The sequence below is a fragment of the Megalops cyprinoides genome, chromosome 18 (assembly GCF_013368585.1).
Source record: "Megalops cyprinoides isolate fMegCyp1 chromosome 18, fMegCyp1.pri, whole genome shotgun sequence".
Classification (NCBI taxonomy): Eukaryota; Metazoa; Chordata; class Actinopteri; order Elopiformes; family Megalopidae; genus Megalops; species Megalops cyprinoides.
The window spans coordinates 21,484,190-21,504,274 of NC_050600.1; the positions used below are offsets into that span (position 1 = coordinate 21,484,190).

Below are 20,085 nucleotides of genomic sequence, written 5' to 3' on the forward strand. Positions count from 1 at the left end.
TGTGCGTGCGTGCGTGCGTGCGTGTGTGTGTGTGTGTGCGTGCGTGCGTGCGTGCGTGTGTGTGTGTGTGTGTGTGTGTGTGTGTGTGTGTGCGTGTGTGTGCGTTACATTACATTTGCCAGGCAGACACTCTTATCCTGTGTGACTTGCGTAGCCTACAATTTTTTCCATACTTTTTCCTTTTTTGTATTTCAGTGCTCTTGTGGAGTTAGGAATTGAACATTAGCCTTGTCTCACCACAGCAACTCTAGAGTTGTGCGACAGTGCTGTACCGAGATGCATCATCCCATGTACTTTCATGCAGCTGATGGGTATTTTCCACAAGCCCTGCAGCACACCACAGTGAAGTGGGCGCCAGCTGGAGGATATGTCTGAGCCAACGTGCAGTGACATACTGACAGTGTGTCTGAGAGCGGCGACATAAAGAGATCCCACTGACCTGTACCCCAGCAGAATAAAGCCAAATTATTATTATTATAAGCCACTGTGGGTTTCGAGACGAGTCCTTTGCTGACTGAGCACCTCACGAACTCTAATTTTACGCAATTGTGCTTACACATATTTCAGTCAAACCTAACATGCACACACATATGGAAGAAAGATCTCAAAACTAGGCATGAATCATCTCAAATAGTAGAGTAGGATTTTGGTTTGATCTTAAACCATGATCTACCTTCCATAACTTCCGAGCAGACCGTCTGGAAAAGTCAAGAAGTAGCCTAATACATGATAATGCTCAAAATAATAAACATATCGATAGCATGAGGTGGAATCTTTAACAACTTATGACTTTATTATTTTAGGGATAAATGTGATTTTAAGTAATGTTGTGTTGGTTGCTGGGTCCTACACTGAATGAATCAAGCGTTGCTGTAAAGATCGTATTCCTCCATCGACTCTTTGAACGGTTAAATGTGTTATCTCGCTATTGCCGGCGATACGGTTGGATAATCTGATCCTGGATCAGTGGTTGCAGGATAGAAAACATCCGGACCCGGGATCGCGGAGAGATCCGCTGACGCTCGGGTTGATAGCGAGGCTTAGTGGGCGGATCCGGAGCGACCGTTGCTGAGGCTTCAAGATGGCGGAAGCCCTGACAACTCAGGAGGAGCTGGTGAGTAACGGAATCATATACAACCTCTTTCGTTGAATGTCTTGATCTCCCTGGGTTTTGAAATGTACACATTTCCTCCATCCCGGGTCGTTTAGATGTTTGTTGATGTTTGTGGACAGCGCGATCTGGTCAGTGAAGGATGAGGATGAGCCGGGGCCTGTGTTCTTGTCTCTGATTGCCTGAATCAAGGCAGGCTGCTCCGGGTGTTTAGCTAGCCAGCATGCCCAGCGTTTCCCTACACAGTTTTCTGTGTGGAGTGGAGATCCAAATGTGGAGTAGTTTAAAGGGGGCTTTTGCTTGAACTGTAACCCATCACATCATCATTCGCTACAGATTCTTGCTTATGAAATTAAATGGCTTGTTAGCCGGCTAGCTAAATTAGGAATTTCGGAAGACCATGCAGCTAAAGGTAACCAGGTGTCTGATACTGGCGAAATGCTGTGTCGCTTGCTTACTCGACTAACGTGAGTCAGCTAGCTAAAAGGTGTTTGATCACTATTTGTTTTTAGCGATCTAGTCAACGTTATCCAGTGTAGCGACTGTGACTCGATCACGACCAACAGAAACGCTTATGGGCCGTGACTGTCAAGTCGTTTATGATGAATATCGATCATTATCTAACTATCTAGACAGCCAGATGTTGAAGTGGAAAGCTTAGTAGTTGTACTGGGAGGAATCATTAGTTTCTCAAGCCAGCTAGGTAACGTTACCGGTTAGTGTTTTGGCAGCTTAGTTAATAAAACAATTCCTGATATAGACAAGCTATAAATGACCCCTTTTCGCTCCTAATTTGCTCTCTAGGCGCTGTTATTTCCGTATGCATGGACAGCGTAAAATAGCCCCATCATTAATAGTCCTGCTAGTTATTGTAAAAATACTTCAGAACAACTTGTTTAAAGGATAGCACCAGCAAGCAGCTGGTGTTAGCCACCCGGCTACGTAGACACGTTTGTAGACAGGTCGCTCTGTAACATTAAACACATCCTCCGGTATGTGTCTGCTGCTCCCGTCTTTACTGCTTATTGCCTATCGGTCAGTCACGCTGATGCTGCAGTCTGATTATAACTTATACTTATATACTTATACTTTTTGATAATATTGGCATTTGGCAAGTGTGATGGTCAAATCTGCCACACTGTCCCATATACTCTGTCCCCACATACTGTGCCGCTAGTCGCCTTCGGGGAACCCTCTTGTCACGTGGCAAACCGTGTTACATATTGCTTGTAAACAAGCTGAAGTAGCTTGCAATGATTAAAAGGGTAAAAGCGTTTCACGCCAACCGTGGTCGCATGGTAAACGACAATATTCTGATTTAAAAACAAAGAGCAGGAGATTAGGACCGCAGTCGAAATGATAATATTGATCTTGCGTAATTGCGGTTATTACAAGAAGTGTCATCGAGCGAGCCTTGACTACCGGCGCTTTCACTGAATGCGTTTGAGGCAGATGCACTGAAGGGTGAAATAGGAAATAAGAGTGCGAGCAGGAGGATCGCCCAACAGGGGAACCCTGATCACATGACACGGTCCGAGAAAGTGAGCGGCTTCTCCATGCGCTGCCCCTGTGGCTGTTGTCACCCGTCGGCAGTGGCAGACGAAAACATGTGCACCTTCCATCTGAAACCCTGAGACGCACAGACATGTCTAGCTCGATATAGACCCCGAAGACTAATTTAACCCCGCCGACTTGTCAGAGATTGGTCCGATCAGACTGTTACTTCATCTTGAAGGTAATAACAGTCTTGGGTATAGGTCAAGGGTATGAGTGGAGTAAAGGTAATCTCCGCTCGTTGGCTTGTTCATTTGCTGATGTTAAAGCATTCCCTGATGTAGCGTGATATAACTGATATAAAAGACCGAATAGAGCTCCCAGCACGTATGTGTGCAGCCAGAGCCTAACAAGTTTTGCCATGCAGTTTTCTGTCTGAGTTTAAACGTTTGTCCAGGTGCTCTGCAGAGAGAAGCAAGGAAGGCCGACCAATGTGTTTCAGTGTGTATTTTCTACAGGACCTTTTTGATCTCTGCTTGTACATTTTCATCTGATTATCTTTTAATTGTTTAGGGCCTATTTTTGCCACTGTCTCTTGTGTAGGGTTTCTACCATACTGTTTCAATACATATGTATTTGATACGTATTCTGCTGTAAATTTCAAGCATTTCTCTCCACGCAGTGCTTAGTCTTCTCTGATTGGCTGAGACTTGCCACTGGATGTGTTTGGGCTAATCCGATGAAACTGTGCATTCTATGCACAGAGAAAAGCAGCACACCAGTAAGGTTAGGGCGTTGTCTTGTGACAGATTCTGTGCTGACGATTTGTCTGGGAGCGTGCAAAGTGCTCGCAGGACGAAGACAGGAAGAAGTATTAGTTCAGCTGCAATATGGTGACAAAGCCTGGGGTGTTCCCTGTTCGCAGTCCAGAGGCGACATCTGTTAGGAACATCATCCTTCAAAGGGGAAAGAAGGAAGGCACTTCAGGGGGAACCAGACTCACAGCTCCAGTTCTTCTGTCTTCCACGGGATTATCACTTGGTACCTATTGGTGCCTGTAGTTATTAATGCGCGTTGGACATGTCAGGCGTGGTTTCACTGTATGTGACAAAGCTCTGTGTTCCACTCACGACTTGGGCTCGGCTCGGGTTCTGACCCCGTGTCGATTGACACTCCTTCCGATATTAACAGAGCGCGGCACGGTTAAAAAGACAGCTCTGCAGTTCACGACTGCTTGCTCGAGGTAAGCATCGCAGCAGCAGCCTTGTGAGTAGGAAGTGGAGAATTTGCCCGCGAATGCTTTGGAATGTCGACACAAAGAACGACTGGTTTAACGTATGCATAGTATTTAATGAAACAGGTTTGTGGTGACGTTCGATGGCAACGGGGGGGAATCTAGAATGCGCAGCGGAAAGCCGGATTGGAGCTTTCATTCCAGGCTGGGTTTGGTCCATGGAGGCAGTTTCGTGGACGGCTGCCTGTTGTCTTTCCCATATCCGCCCGGTGCAGATGGGTTACAGAGGTGGATTATAAGGGATTTATTTACCTCTTTCACTGTGCCAGTTAGTTTAGCAGATTTTGTGGTTTCTTTGTAAGAAGACAGACAGCGCAGAGGTCTTTCCTCATTACCTTCTGCAAGCAGCAGCTTATCACCTCTAACAGGCTCCCCTGTGATTCGGTGCAGAGCAGCATGTGTGGACTTGCTGTAACTAAAGTGCGACGTCAGGAATCTGTTCGGAATTCCACAAGACTACTACATTTTCACTGATCAGTTTTATCTTAGCTGAGTCAACAACTGAAATTTGACATTGAATGATGATCAGTTTGCCAGTGATGCTCTTTGTGTCGTTAATGAAATGGATGTTGTCTAATTTTCGGGATGCTTACAGGCATATGAGCGAAAGAAGAAAAAAAAAAAAGGAAAGCATCATTTGATATGCCAGTCCCTGCCTTTAAAATAGCTGGTCTACATTCTTACACGTCTCACACCGATTGTGTCAATCCCAAACCAAGCACGTCTCCCTCCTTGCAGTGTGCAACACTCGTGTAACGTACACCCACTATTTTAAACGTAAGGAAAAACGTTTTGCGTAATGATTATGGAAGGGCCCCCTCGGTATGTCACTTTCTCAGCGGAAGGCATCCCCTGAGGATTATTCATAGGTTGTCACACGGCCTTTGGAGCCACGGTGGTGCTAACACCTCTGTAGCGGCAGTTCAGTTTGAGCACCTCTCCCTTCTCAGTTCCACTGCCTGTGGCCAGCTCGCTTCCTCTCTCCCTCCTCGTCGAGTTTTACTAGCTTCAAAAGGGAAGCTGTTGGAGCCCGAATAATTCCCAGCTCCCTGACTATTATTCCCATCCCTGTGGAACATGTGGAACATTCTGTCCCTCCCACCTCTGCCAGGTTCCCACTGCGCTGGGCTCCTATGGCAACGATGCAGACTTGAAAGTCGGCTTCTCCGCGATTCTGTTCTAAAGTCCAGCGTGTCGAGGGAGACGTGCAAGGGAGTCGTGCGCTTCTTAACTTAAGCAGAGCGGCATGAGAAGAATTAGGGAAAAACAGTCTGTGCTCATATTTTATTCATTGCAAACGCTCATATTCATTGTAAACGCTCATATTTTAAGAAGTGCTGCTTAGCAAAAACAGACAGGGGAAGCAACCCGTTTTGCCCTTTCAGCACACTAAAAATGCACTAGATAAGCTTCATACCAGGAATAGGGTGGGAGTACCTCCTCACTTGTCTGCCTCGTTTTCATTTTCAAAACCATCTTATTAAAAAATAGTTTATAAATATTACCAATTTCAGAATCAAAGTGTTACTGTACGTTATCACGTGTTGTCTTCATCAGTAATAGACTGCTTTGGTGTGACTCTGTTGTGAGCTGGTTGGCCTTGTGTGTTGGAGCAGGCCGTGGAGGAGTTCCTGGTGGAGCTGAAGAACCGGGAGCAGCACGGTGTGGTGATGGTGCCCCAGAGCACGGCCGTCAAGTTCCTCATGGCCCGCAAGTTTGACGTGTCCAGAGCCATCGACCTCTTCCAGGCCTACAAGGTAAGAGGGCTCCTGCCGCTCGCTCTCCCCCTCCTGCTCACTGGGTCGCTAATTTTGCTCGCCGTGGTAGCGTTTCTGCATTTACACATTCATTCATTTGGCAGACGCTCTCATCCAGAGTGAATCAGGACAAGTGAATTTGGTAGGATTAGGCAATTAACCGCACAGATACTGAATCATTGGTGTCATTGGTTGAAATACAAGGCCATTGTGGGAAATGTTACCACAAAGGGAGAAAGTGCTGTCATAGGGCGTGCCACCTTAAACTATAGCTGTTGGCTGAAGCATTAATCTAGTCTTGGAAACATAAAGTAGGACATAGGCCGAGGCCTGTGTTTTTATGGTCTGACCGCAACAGGAGGTCGAGGAGACCGTGCTGATAAAATCCAGTGAAAAAAAAAAAAAAAAAAAAAAAAAAAAGCCCTGTATGGCCCTGGGCTTACAAACCAACTAAATTACCCATTTCCACAAATGCTTTACTCTGCCTGCGATGTTTCTGGCAGGCTTGTGGAAGGTCAGCTTGGTTTTCTTAATTGTAATCAGTGGTGCGTTCACGGTGTTCTTTGAAGGCTCTCGCAACAAAATGTCCAGTATTTCTGAACTACCATCTGACGCATAGCAGGTCTTGGCAGCGGTACTGGTTTTAACATGGTACGCACTGTAGGTCTGCTATGTTTCGCAATGTAAGGTAGTTCTTTCCGAAAGTGTATTCCCATTCAGCCCGAGGAGAAACATCCGCTCAGCGCCTAGCGTGTGTGCCCTGACATCAACTTGGCTGGCTTTCAGCTCATTCCTGGTGTTCCCATTTTTGCGCAGTGATGTTTTTACATACCCCTGTAGTCTGTAACTGTAGTCTCAGAGAGGGGTTTGCACAGCGATGTTGTTACATGCCCCTGTGGTCTGATGGTATAGCTTCACTGAGGCTCAAATATTGCGAATGTTTTGTAAAACCCCATAGACTGGAACTGTATCATCAGTGAGGGATTTTTTAAAGTGACCTTCTATGTGCCTCTGTAGTGTGAGAATACAGTTGCTGCCATGAGGGTCTAATATTATGGTTTTGTGGTTTATAGTAATATGGATTTACATGCCTTTGTTGTCAGCGGGATTTGCTTAGGTCAGGGTTTGTGAATGACATTTCATAACTCTTGTTCTCCGTGACTAGGGGCTTACACTAGCCTTGATTCAGATGTACTTCAACGCCGACCAGACTTTTATTCATGGTATTTCCAGATGTACCTCGGCTCGAGCTGGAGGCAGCCTGTCTCAACTGACTTCCCAACTGATAATACATGTGGAGAAACAGGCCTATTTATTGTTGTTGTTTTGCGGAATGAGGAACCAGTATGTTTTCATTTGCGCAGACTTTGCTTAAGTATACAGCGCAGCAAAGAGAAGTCTACTGCATTACTGCAAGAAGCATTGAAAAATGGGAGAAAGGTGGGAACAAATTGGTTCAATAACTGCTATTTTTAGATTTACTGTAATGAATGAAGTTTCCCCAGCTGCATGAGAATGGAAAGCAGTCCTTAGCTAGCTGCATTCTCATGGGTGTAGGTGGTGATTTAAGCTGCTGTTTAAGGCAAGACAGCCCTGAGAAGTGTTTGCAAATGATTTAAACAAGCAGCATGGTTTAATTTGTGTAAACTTGTGGTTTTGGTGTACATGGTTTGATAGTTTTCAAACTTGTCTTTCACATCAGCATGATAAATGCTGTGCATACTCAGAAAAGCCTGCCATTTTCCAGTTTCAAAATAACTGCTGTCTTAGCAATTGGTGCGCACACTTAACCTCGGATGCTGCTGGAACAGAATCAGATATACCTGCATGAATTCAACGCAACGCAAATTTTTTGAACATCCTGGAGTGGACGTGGTGTGGCTCCGCCCACACTTGAACGTGGCCAGTTAGAACGAGGAATGAGAATAGGTGCAGGAAGTTGAGTGCAGTGCCGCTTCACAATGTTACCGGTTTGTCATACATCCTACTGTAGCTTCAGTTAGGGTTGTGGAATGTAGTGTGTTTACATACCCATCTTATGAGGAAATATAGCCTCAGGTGCATGTAAGCATGGGACTACTACAGCTTTCATTGTCTTCAGTCTGTAATTCTATTGTAGGTGTGGGCTGTGGCTGACATTGCGCCATTGTGGTTTGTGGTTGTATGCGCCACCATTCACACAATCATGAAAAAAAGAGCCATTACCTTCTCTCAGTCCTGCACTAAGTCCTGTCTTTGTGTTCGTTGTAAGGCCAGCCTGCATCACTGTCCCCTGACTTTGTGCTAGCAGAGGGCTTGGCGGGTTTGTTTCTTGCATGCTGTCGTGCTGTGCTGGCCCCGCTCCGTGCCCCGCCGCTACTCACAGCGGCGTATCGCGTTACGCAACCTCCAACTGGCCCCGCAGAGCCGGCCCGCAGATGCAGAGCGCGAATACGAGGGCCAGTCAGCCGGATTAAACCGTGCCGGCGGTCGAACGTGTCCTCAGGAAGGTTGTCCGCTCTAGCCCCCCCCCCCCCCCACCCCACTCCACCCCCGTTTGCCTCGTCCTTTCCTCCCTCTCCCTCTCCCTCTCCCTCCCCCTCCCCATCTCTCTCTCGTTCTCATTCTCTTTCTCACTCGTTTCCCTCGCTCAGTGTTTGCGGGGTGGTGTCTGAGCAGGGCGGGATCAGCACCACATCCCTCAGCCCGGCTGCGGAGCGTATCTTCCCTCTATAGGAAGCATCATTTCAGGAAATGTCTAGTCCATTCATTTGCCAGAAGTCCTTCATTTCAGTGGCTACCCTGCTTTTAATGCTTACATTTAATCAGACAAAATATTTCCTGTTCGCAGATTTACTCTTCAGCTTCCACCAGTTGTGAGCTTGACAGCAAATGGATGGTCATGTTAGGAATTTTTAGGAGTTTTTATTCTGTCCTAGGGTCTTCATTATTAAGATTAAAATCTCTTGTAATTGAACATCTGCTGGCATCCAGCTGAATTTAAGGACTAGATTTACTCCTGATTAAATTCCAAGTAGATAAAAATGGACACAATGTCATCACCGGTCAGCTGTGATGCAGTAACAATCTTCTAATTCTCTGGCTTCCCTCCAGTACCTATAGGCTACACGGGTCTGTGTTCTTCAACAGTTCATCCGCATGACCAAGCCATCATCTCACTTCAGACCCTTCTCCCTCTACATAAATGTTGATACAACTGTATCTAACATCGGTTTAACAGCCGCCACAACCTACGTGCTTTGGCTTGTCTTTTTCAACACTTAAATATACAGTGGGTTTGTGATGTCGACGTTGTCACCAAAATCCAAATACAGTTTAGCACGGCAGTGTCCTGCACACTGAAGGCATCTTTCTCAGCAGTTTTGTCAGCTTGTATCGAATGTCAGTCCTTTAAATCATACGGTGTAGAATTCTTCTCAACTGGCGGACGCCGTCTCCACATTGTAATGCAGCCCATGCATTGATGAATGTGAGATCGCAGTCAGGGCAAATGTCCGCTGTCCTGCTGCTCCCCGTTTGCGACTCACACTCTCCCGTCACTGTGTCCTCTGTCACACCCAGAACACCAGAATCAAAGAAGGGATCTACAACATCAACCCAGACGAGGAGCCGCTGCGGTCCGAGCTGCTGAGCGGGAAATTCACGGTTCTGGTGAGTGCGGGTCCCATTCCGAGCCGCCTGCTCTCTGCCTCCGTGCGTCTGCATTAGAGTTTGTGTAGAAATGCGCTAAAAATGTTGCTTTATTTTTTAAACTGAGCTGAAGTGAACCGCAGTGTCGCGTAAGTAACTCAGTAAATAGCAACGCTATCATTGTCTTTCTTGCTGACTCAAAAAAGCTGTCAGTGAAGGGCGTCCCTGTTTGTAGGTTATAAAAACTGCCCTCTAAATGTGCTTGTATCTGGAGTTTGAAATTGGATAAAGTCAAATGAGAATTTGAGAAGGAACCCGTGGGAAAGGGTTTATTTCGTTTTGAGGAGGCACAGTGTAAGTGACCTTCGCAGAGCACAGGAATGAATGCTTTCCTTGTGGGCTGTTGTGTGGTAAATTGTGCTTTGGTGCCTGAAGAGTGCGGTTGGTCTGGGCGTCTGTGTTCAACCCCTGCCGTATGTGTTGCCGCATATAGCCCCGCCGAGATGCTAAGGGCGCTGCCCTGGCACTGTTCACCGCCCGCCTCCACAGACCTGACATCACTACCCATAAGGCCGTGCTGCAGGCCATCATCTACCAGCTGGACAAAGCCATTGAGAGGTATCCCCTGGAGAATGGGTGTGGACGCTAATCCTAACCCAGGCTCCGAGCAAATGCAAGAGTCCATGTTTTTACTTTTCAACATGATACAAAGCAGAGTGTGGGCAGAACCAATTTACTGCATTTTATAGCCTGTTTTATTAAAGATTTTGTGTATAGAATGCTGTGGGATTTCAGTATTCTGCATTTCACTTGAATAGGGAGCATGCACTGGCAAAGAGATGGCTGAAAGTTGAATGTTTTGTGTGTTAGTCGAATGAGTTAAATGTTGAAACTGAGTTGAGTTCCCAGGGCTCTCCCGGGTTTCACACCGCTGTCTGTCCTCTCCTCTCTCCCCCAGCGTCCAGACACAGCGGGACGGTCTGATCTTCATCTATGACATGACCAACTCCACCTACGGCAACTTCGACTACGAGCTGTGCGTGAAGATTCTCAACCTGCTCAAGGTGCGTGGCTTCAAGCCATTCTCACCTGCCTCCACAGCCAACTTACAAATATCAGACACTGCGCGTAGAATTGGAAAAGCTCAGAATGTGTTCCTGTATTATTGGGATATTTTTGCTCAGGACTGTTTTTTAGTCTATGTAAACATCAGCCTGTTTGTGGCGACAGACATTTTTGACGTCAGGTTCTGGTGGGCGGATTCTGGTTGCACCCCATTGTGTTGGGTGGCTCTCCAGGTGAACCATACCCCCCAACCCCCCCCCGCCGCTCTGTACATCACCAGTACCACATCCCCCCACCCCCACCCCCTCTTTTCATTGCCGATATTTCAGCTGCTTTCCCACAGATGCAGTCAGCCATTGATAACCGCATTTCGCATTTATTCATTTGCATTCATCCATTTTGGCAGACGCTCTAATCAGGAGCCACTTCCAAGAAGCGCATTCAGCAGGGTTGGGCAAACAGGTAGTTTCCTGTACTGGCGTTGGACTCACTGGCACGGCCAATCCCCTCCCCTTACAAACAGCACGGCCTTATTTACCTTTGGCGACACTGTCAGAGTCTGGGAATGCCCTGAAGGCCCATCTGTGGGAAAGGCTCAGGGCCATTCTGCCAGTAACGGGCCCCACAGCTGCTGACTCACGACGTTCCCGGTGCCACTGCGGCCCCGTGTCACGCCCTTTATTGTCTTTGCGTGCGAATCCGCTGCAAGTGGTTCCCGTCAACCATGAGTGTGCGCTACGAGGAAGTGCCGGGGTAGTGATCGGGCAGTCAGCCGTTTATAAGCAGGCCTTGTGAGAGGCGACCGCTAGATGCGATGAGGGCACGGCAAGCTGATCGCTTCTCCTGGGGTTCATTGCAAAAGTTTTCTTTTGTGTATACTTTCTTAGAAGACACCGTTATACATGGCTGTTTATATTTTACTTTTTGACACGTCATCCTTTTGCACAGCTGTGTATTTACTGAAGCACTGTGTTCAAAGGTGCATGGACGGCCCCACCTGGGAATTGAGTCTTTGGTGTACAAGCCAAGCTCTTTACACAGCTCTTTCACTGCACTGCTGGCCTGTTGGTGTTTCAAGTAACACTTTATAGTGTATATTTAGAGCTAATCAGAAGTGGACTGGTCATGGAGCCCTAGAGGCCCTGACGCGAATGGCCTGGTAGTGATGGTGGGGATTGAGAGGTTTAGACTTTGTGTTGACACAGGTAAAGGCAGCCAGGGGAGGTGGAAACCCTGATGGTGAAACTGCAGGTGCGAGTTGCGTTGAGTTACGCGTTTATGGTGTCAAAAAGCACTGCTGTGACAGTCTGTCCCTCTCTCTGTCTCTCTGCCAGGGTGCGTTTCCCGCTCGTCTCAAGTGCGTCTTCATCGTTTCGTCCCCGCTGTGGTTCCGGGCACCCTTCGCCGTCCTGCGACTCTTCGTCCGCGAGAAGCTGAGAGAGAGGGTACGCTCGAAGCGGGACGGGGGGACCGGGGGGCATGGCGTACCTGCTCCGTGTTTTTTACTGTCACTGTCCCAGTTACAAAGCAGCCTCCTCTCATCTGCCCACTCTGTCTCACACTCAGTCCCTCCCTTTCCTCTGTCTAGCTCTGTCAGTCACCCCCCCCCCCCCCCCCCCCCCCCACACACACACACACACACACACACCTCTCTACCTCAGACTTTCATAGTTTCTCTCTCTTTCTCTTTCTGCCTCACTCTCGCTCCCTCTATCCTTGGGTCTTGCTTTCTCTGTAAAGCCCCCCCCCCCCACCTCTCCCTCTACCCCTGCGTCTGGCTTTTGCTGGTTTCGGTGTCATTGATCTGGCCTGTTCTGGAATGACGGTGGGGGGTGGGTGGCTGTTGTCATTGATCTGGCCTCTTCTGGAATGATGCAGATCGCTTAACGGCTGCGCTGTTAAAGGAGCCTCACTTCCTCTTCCTCCTCCCAGTCCACGCTGTCACTGTTACTGTAGAGGGGGAAGGGATGGCTCACCCGCTCAGTATTTCTGCAGAGTAATTGTCCCTCTCTCCGTCTCCCTCGCCACTCCCTCTCTTCCCTGTCACTGCCGCAGGCGCTGCCGAGATTCAGGTGACTGCAGACTTGCTCTCTCACGTTGTCGCTCTTGCTTTCTGCCGTTGTAGTGTCAGGCAGTCTGCTAGCGCTCCCGGACTCGCGCTGTCAGCACGCTTCTCGTCTGGACAGGTTCACTTTTCCCTGAACCCTCTCCGGCAAGCGATATCCGTGTCCTCTGACAGAGAGCTGCATTGTGCCCTAGTCTGAACCGCACTTCCCAGTGTCAGCAGAAGTCATTTGCTTGTGCAGAGCCCTACGTGCTGATTTGCTTTTGGTTTAGTTCCCCTTTCCTCACATGTGAGGATAGATGAATGATCTGTAGTGCTTACGAGCTCAGTGCTGGTGGAAGTTTTCGGTGCCTTGTGCACTCGGCAGTGGTGATGTGTTTTCCAGTCTTGCTGAGACTGTTTGTAAACCTGTGTGTCTGTCTGTGTGTCTGTCTGTCTGTGTGGGTGTGTGTGTGTGTGTGTGTGTTTTCTCTCTCAGGTGTGCACGGTGAAGGCCCAAGAGCTGGCCTGCCACATCCCCACAGAGTCCCTGCCGGAGCACCTGGGCGGCTCGTCCCAGTACAGCCACGTGGCCTGGATCCAGTCCTGCGTGAATTCGGGCCAGACGGGCCTGCAGAGGGAGAGCCAGGGGGGCGACTGCATGGGCAACCTGCTGCGCTCCTACTCCCTGGAGCAGAACACCAACACCCCCACCCCGACCCCCGCCCCCGCGCCCAGCGACGGGCTCAACGCCAACCTGCGCAATCACTACACCAGGACTAGCACGGACTCGGACACGAGCCCCCGCCACCCCCCGCCCCATCAGAACTGGAACGGGTCGGCGGTGACGCGGGGCGGCAGGGTGACGGCGGCCAGCCTGGGGGGCGCCGACGCAAGGAAGGGCCCCAACGCCAACGGGAACGGGCCGGGCCGCCAGCCCCCTCCGCAGTCGGACACGCCCCCGGACACGCCCCTGCACAACAAGCACAGCGGCGGCGGGGGTGAGGGGGGGGGCGGCGGAGCCAGCTGGGGCGCGGGGGGAGGGGGAGGAGGAGCAGGGAGAGGGCGTGCCACCACTGCCGCAGAAATCGTCTCGGCCGCCCGCCGGACAAAACCCCGCCCACCCCAGTGAGGGGGCGGAGCCATCGGTGCACATGCCTGAACCCGGCGGCATGGCTGTCAAGGAGCTGGTGCAGCACGTGAAGAGGGAGAGGAAGAAGGGCATCTACCAGGAGTACGAGGAGATCCGCAAGGAGCCGCCTTCCGGCACCTTCCACTGCTCCAAGTAAGAGCTCTGCACCAACGGGGCCGCCAGGTCTGGGGCTCTGCTTATCCTCTGCCTTCCGCAACTGATCTGAGATCAGAGTGCCTACCCTCAATCCTAATCCCACCCAGTTAATGTAAGCGTTTGATTCTGATCCAGGACCAGTTGCTAAGGGCAGCAATTAGCCACCCTGGCCGAGCAGCAGCATTCCCTACGCAGTTGCTGTGCGTAGGGAGAGCAGGGTTTGTCTAAGGTGAGGTGTCCAGGCCGGCCTGTGGGGCTGTCAGGGTAAATGGGTGTTGGGCGGCGGGACATCTGCTGCTTAAAAGGCAGGAAGGCGGCTCGCTCTGAACGCCGGCGCTGGCATTTTGTTGGCCGTCTGATAGGAAACCCAGCTGCATTAATAGCTGCGTCAGTTACACCATGAGTAATTACGGATGCGTAATTTGTGCCCTCTCTCTGCAGCTCTCTTTCTCACCGCTTTGAGATGGGATGTCTCACGCCTGTGTGTGTGTGTGTGTGTGTGTGTGTGTGTGCGTGTTTTCCAGGAAGCCTTACAATCAGATTAAGAACAGGTACAGTGACGTCCTCTGCCTGGATCAGTCTCGGGTGAAGCTGAGCACGCAAAACGATGATGACGAGGTATCGCCGATCGTGACGTGGACGAGGGCCTTCATTTGCAAAAACACTGGATACTAGTAATCAAAAGTCTAGTTAAAACAATACATTTGTACACCTTCAAGACTATAAATCTGTGAGCATGGGATCAGTGGGGAAGAAGGCTGTTCCGAGCAATTCAGGTTAGGAGTCATTGTTTATGGCGTTAAATATGTTATGGCTGATAAAGAAGGGACCTGATTTCAGACGCTTTACAGTACCAGCCAAAAGTTTGGACACACCTGATTAAGATAATGGGAAACGTGCATTCAGAGACACATTGTTTTGCTTTAAATGCTTAAATTATGCTTAAATGCTCGAAATTTGTTTCTTAGGCATCAGCTTCACTATTTGTCTACGTATGAATTTCTTCACAAAAACATTCCACCCAACCTCCCCACCTTTTAAAGAATGATCAAAGTAGCCAAAAAATAATCTAAGTTATAAGATAGTTTTGATTTGTTTAACACTTTTATTAGTCACTGCATAAATCCATTTGTGTCATTTCATAATTTTGATGTCTTTATTATTATTGTAAAATGTGAAAAATGGTAACTATGAAGAAAGATAATTGTGTTCAAACTTTTGACTGGCACTGTATATAAAGAGGTGTGCCATCAGGAGATGAGACAGCACAGCTGCTGGTGAGGCTGAGACGAGAGAACCAGATTTAGTGATGAGTGGACCAAAAAGTGGAAGCGACAGCCTACTGTTAAATGTTCTTGGCTGTGTAATAGGCCATGCTAGGAGAGAGACTGGGGGGAGGCTGAGGACAGATATATTTAGTGTTCGTTCCAGCAGTTAACGTGATCCATTGTATTAGTGCCATTCCCCTGTGTGGCCCAATACAGTGTAACTTTGTTAAGCTCCCCACTGCGGTGCAGATGGACACAAGCAGTGTTGACATTAACACGGTTATATGTTTTCCCAGCCACAGAAATAACTGCGTTTTAATGCTTAAACCTCTCACGAGAAGTTGTTTTCAAAACAAACCGCCAGTAGCGCGGCTATGACATTACGCAGGGGGATATTAACAGGGTTACACTTTATTTACCTCTTCGGTAATTATTCCAGCGAGCCACCAGAGGGCAGGAGAGTCTTTTAAAACCTGTGTCACCGCTTCCGTTTGTGATCAGGTTGACCGATGGCTGTTTTCTCTTGTTTCCCTCTTTGCAGTCATCAGATTATATCAATGCGAGCTTCATGGATGGGTACAAGAGAAGCAATGCTTACATTGCCACTCAGGGTGAGTGTTGTTTTACCAGGATTGTGGAGGTTGAAGAACCGGACGCTTATCCAGTAGGGTGCAGGTTTCCGTCCCAGGTGTGGCACTGTTTTACTCTTGAGCAAGACGCTAACTGGAATCGCTTCAATAACTATCCAGCTGTATAAATGGACATGCTAAATTGTTTTATAGATTTTATAAGTCGCCCTGGAAAGGGGTGTGGGCTAAGAAAAGCAATAAGGTAATGTTGTTTCAGTTTAAAAAAAAATACATATCTTTCACACAGGTCCTCCATTACATCATAGAACGTCCTCATCGGGCAGAAGTTCCACACTAGTTAACTGTTAAGCCCGCTTGTGTTTTAGGAAAGCGGTGCTTTTTTTACCACCACATGAGAGCAGCTTCTGTTCCGTGAACAATGCCTGCAGTGTGTATCAGAGGATGAGCCTGGATATCCTGTCTGCGCCCCGCGTGCTGTCGTTTTCACGAAAAAAAAACTCCGCTGCTTTCCGTTTCAGGGCCTCTGCCAAAAACGTTCGCCGATTTCTGGCGCATGGTGTGGGAACAAAGGGTTTTAATCATCGTCATGACGACGAGGTAAAGCGCCTCTCCCCTTGAATGCCTCTGTGTGTTTTTACTACGGAAAAGAGTTAAATGACCGTAACCATGATAAGGCTTATGTATGTGATTGGATTACACGACAATGAAATGCCTCATTTGCGTTGCCTGTGGCAGTAAGAGCGCGTTGTAATCTGTTGTAAGAGGTAAAATGATGCTGGAGATGACAAACAGCAGACTGTGATGCTTCTGACTAGCATGGGCAGGAGCTGCAGTAGAGGTGGAACTGGTTCCGTTGTTGTGGGCTATGTCTGACAGAAGGGGGCGCTGTTGTGCGGTTGCAGGGTGGTGGAGCGAGGCCGGGTCAAATGCGGGCAGTACTGGCCGCTGGAGGCCGGGCGCACCGAGGACCACGGCCACTTCCTTGTCAGGAACGTCCAAATCGAGATGTTCCAGGACTTCAAGCTCTCGCACCTGGAGCTCTACAACAGCGAGGTGAGCAGCCGGGCGGGGGTGCCCAGCTTTCAGCCTCTGAATTTCAGAGCCGTTGCTCCAGGGAGAGGTGGAAACATTCCTAACCCTGGCCACCAGCACTGTAGCTCTCTTAGTTTTACTGCAATGAGTTGATGGACGTGTATAAGAAAATGTACAAAAATTAATTGGTGAAAGGGTTTGTCCTACCACTAGATGGCGATGTAGAGCAGTGTGTTTTTTTTGGGCAGTATTGGCAGAGCGCTGAACTAGGGCTGTGATCATGGAAAGGTGTCAGGCACCAAAGTACTCTGGAGCCAAACCACAACACTGACCTCAGTACTGTTATTTTAGATTAAGGGTCCAAAACCAAGTGTCCAGTTGAGACATGAAAGGATTTAATGACGACACTACCTATCTTACAGGACTATCCAAAGCCAGGCTGCTCAGTTCCAGTGCTGGAAAGTATCAATCCAGCAAGACTTCAAGCTCTCTCTAAACCACTAATTCTCTTAGAAGTGAATTGTTTCAATCAGGGCAGTGATTATGTGAAAGTGCTTGACTGGCTCAGAGCCTGTAGACACTGCACCAGGGCTGAGAATCCCTGGTCTAAAGAGAGTCCATTCCATAAGAGTCTTTAATATATGAAACATTAATTTCCAACTGTAAGGTGTTTTATTTTGAACCTTGTTTCCACTAATACACCAGATGCCAGAGTGGTATATATTACCGCTCTGAGGGGAAACAGGCTTGCTTTGGTTGGATCACTTGATGTGGGCGACATTAAGCAACTATTAGGTTCAATCTCAGTTTAAATTTCCACTGAGACTAAAATAGCTTCCCCCCCCCGAGTAATTTCGGAACAATACGTAATAGGAATGCCTTCTGCAGATAAAACAAGGTGGAAAACATCTTGTATTCTTTACTTTAATTTGTGTGATTAGGTTATTTTAATAAGAGATTTATGAATGTTATTTATTTTACTTTATTATATGTTGTATAATCCTGTTTCTGGTAGAACTGCGCCCTATACTGTTAGGTACATAGTCTTAATTGCTGTAGAACTGCATCCTGTACGGTTAGGTATTTGGCTGTGATCGCTGTTAGTGGAGTACTGTTTTGGGCGGGAAGCAGAAGCGCTGACCTCGCCCCTTGGCTGTCCTGTCATGTGCCCATGCAACAGACGGGGGAGCGGCGGGACGTGGCACACTACCTATACATGAGCTGGCCCGATTTCGGCGTGCCCAAGAGCGCCTCCGCCATGCTGGACTTCAGGGCCCAGGTCAAGCAGCACCAAGAGGCTGCGTTCCAGGCCATCCGCAGCGACTGGACCGGGCCTCCGGGGGGCCCCCCGGTGGTGGTGCACTGCAGCGCAGGCATCGGAAGGACAGGTACTCTGTCAGTTGTGTGTGTATATATACACATGCAGAGGGCCCTACATTTTATTCGCACCCTTGATTAAATAGAGGCGAAAACCAGATATAACAGGGACAATAATAGTTTTTGGATTTTTTTCCTGCTTGAAAATGTGAAATGTTTTAAATGTTAACAGCTCTTTTGCAGTGCTGTTACAGTTAAAGTCATTGTTCATGAATAATGAAAATTCATCCACGTTTTAAGCAGGAAAAAAATTTCTTCGTTATATGATGACCTTTAGAGGAACAGTCATTTTTTCTGCTTAAAAATGTGAAACGTTATACTTTGCTCCTTGCAGTCCTGTTAAGATTAAGTTCATCATTCATAAATAATATTTATCTACATTTTAAGCAGAAAAAAAATGATTGTTTTTAGTATTATGACTTGTTTCATCAGGGGTATGAGTAGATATGGATGATATCACAGTAGGCCTATACCGCTAACTGCAGTGTCGCACTGAAGTTCTTCAGAGGGACCCCGCTTTATACCGAGTGTTTCCGCCTTGCCCCCCAGGCACCTTCTGCACGCTGGACATCTGCCTGTCGCGGCTGGAGGACATCGGCACGGTGGACGTGAAGCAGACGGTACGGCACATGCGCACGCAGCGTGCCTTCAGCATCCAGACCTGGGACCAGTACTACTTCTGCTACATGGCCGTCATCGAGTACGCCCAGCGGCGCGGCCTGCTGGCGCCCGTCGAGTGGTCCGACACCGACCTGGAGACGGACAGCGAGTGACGGGCCGGCGGGGGGCGCGCCCAGAGACGGCAAACGGGCGGGCGGGCGGGCGGGTCAGGGCTGGGAAGGGTCCCGGAATTTTAGAACCCTGACTGCTGGAATGTGGACTGACAGTGGGGATTTTATTTTATTTGTTTTATTTTATTATTTTTTTTTATTATTTGTTTGTCTGTTTGCTTGCCTGTTGCCCCAATGATGGAGAACCCGGAGAACATATCGGGCCGTTCAGCTTCTCTGGCCCGTTTCGGGAGGAATCGGCGTGTCTTACGAGTGTTAGTGTTTCGTATCGACTTGCACATGTGGAACGGCAAACTTGAAACTTTTTCAGTTTTTTTTTTTTTAGTCTTGGGAGATCCGTCTTTAACGCTATCCCCCTACGCCGCCCACCGTTAAAACCTAGCGTTTTACGGGCATTTTCATGTTAATGATGAGAGAAATCAAAACTTGAACATGCTTTCTAAAGAGAGAGAATTCAGTTTCACTGTTGGTCCAGTGTAGTTCCGTTTTTCGTAATTTTCGCTGTTTGTTTTGTGTATCATATTTTGTGTTAAATTTTGTTAAATGTTTTTTTTTTTTTAATTTGTTGTCCATATGTAAACTAACCTTAAAGCCAAAGGTATTGCCTTGAATGCTTCGATATCCTCTTGAACATGTGACAAAAGTCAGTGTATATTCTTGTACCATACATTTATATATTGTGCATAACTTTTGACAAAGCCTTGTTTTAATTTAATAGACTTAACAATGTATATAATAAATATGTATATGTATATATATACATAAACACATACACATACATATAGAAAATGAGCATATTCTGTTGGGAGTAAGAACTGAACAGACAGGAAAAAAGAACGGTCAGACTCACTGGTCAGGTCTTGCGCAAGTTTTCTTTTTCAGTGTCCTTTATTTATTTCTTGACAAACGTCCAAAAATTGGCCTTAAACGACTTACTTCTGTGTCTCTTACACTGCCTCACTGAATGGAAGGGTATTTTTCAGGACCTTTTTCAGTTTTTTTTTTCCTGTCAGTTTGATTGTCCTTTGTTTTGCTCGTTTCTCCATACCTTACTGACACTACAACACTGCGGTGTGACGCCTACACAGACACACCGCGTCCGATTATACGTGCCTTCAAGCTCTTAACAGCACAGTGTACATACATGCATAGTAGCAATTGTCCTAACCTAGAATACAAGAATTGAATTTTTTGGAATCTCAGGGGTAACCTTTGTTGTTGCTAGTGTCAAGAATTTCTCTCGGTTCACCTCTGGTAATTATCATTTTTAAAAAAGTATATCGTTTTTTTTGTATTTTATATACTGTATTGTATCCTATTATTTATGTGGCTTTGTAAAACTAT

General features: G+C 47.7%; 1 pseudogene; it reads left to right on the top strand.

The window, feature by feature from the left end:
- The first annotated feature begins 1,051 nt into the window (after positions 1–1,051).
- On the top strand, positions 1,052–18,757 carry LOC118793692 (annotated as a pseudogene).
- The last annotated feature ends 1,328 nt before the right edge of the window (positions 18,758–20,085 follow it).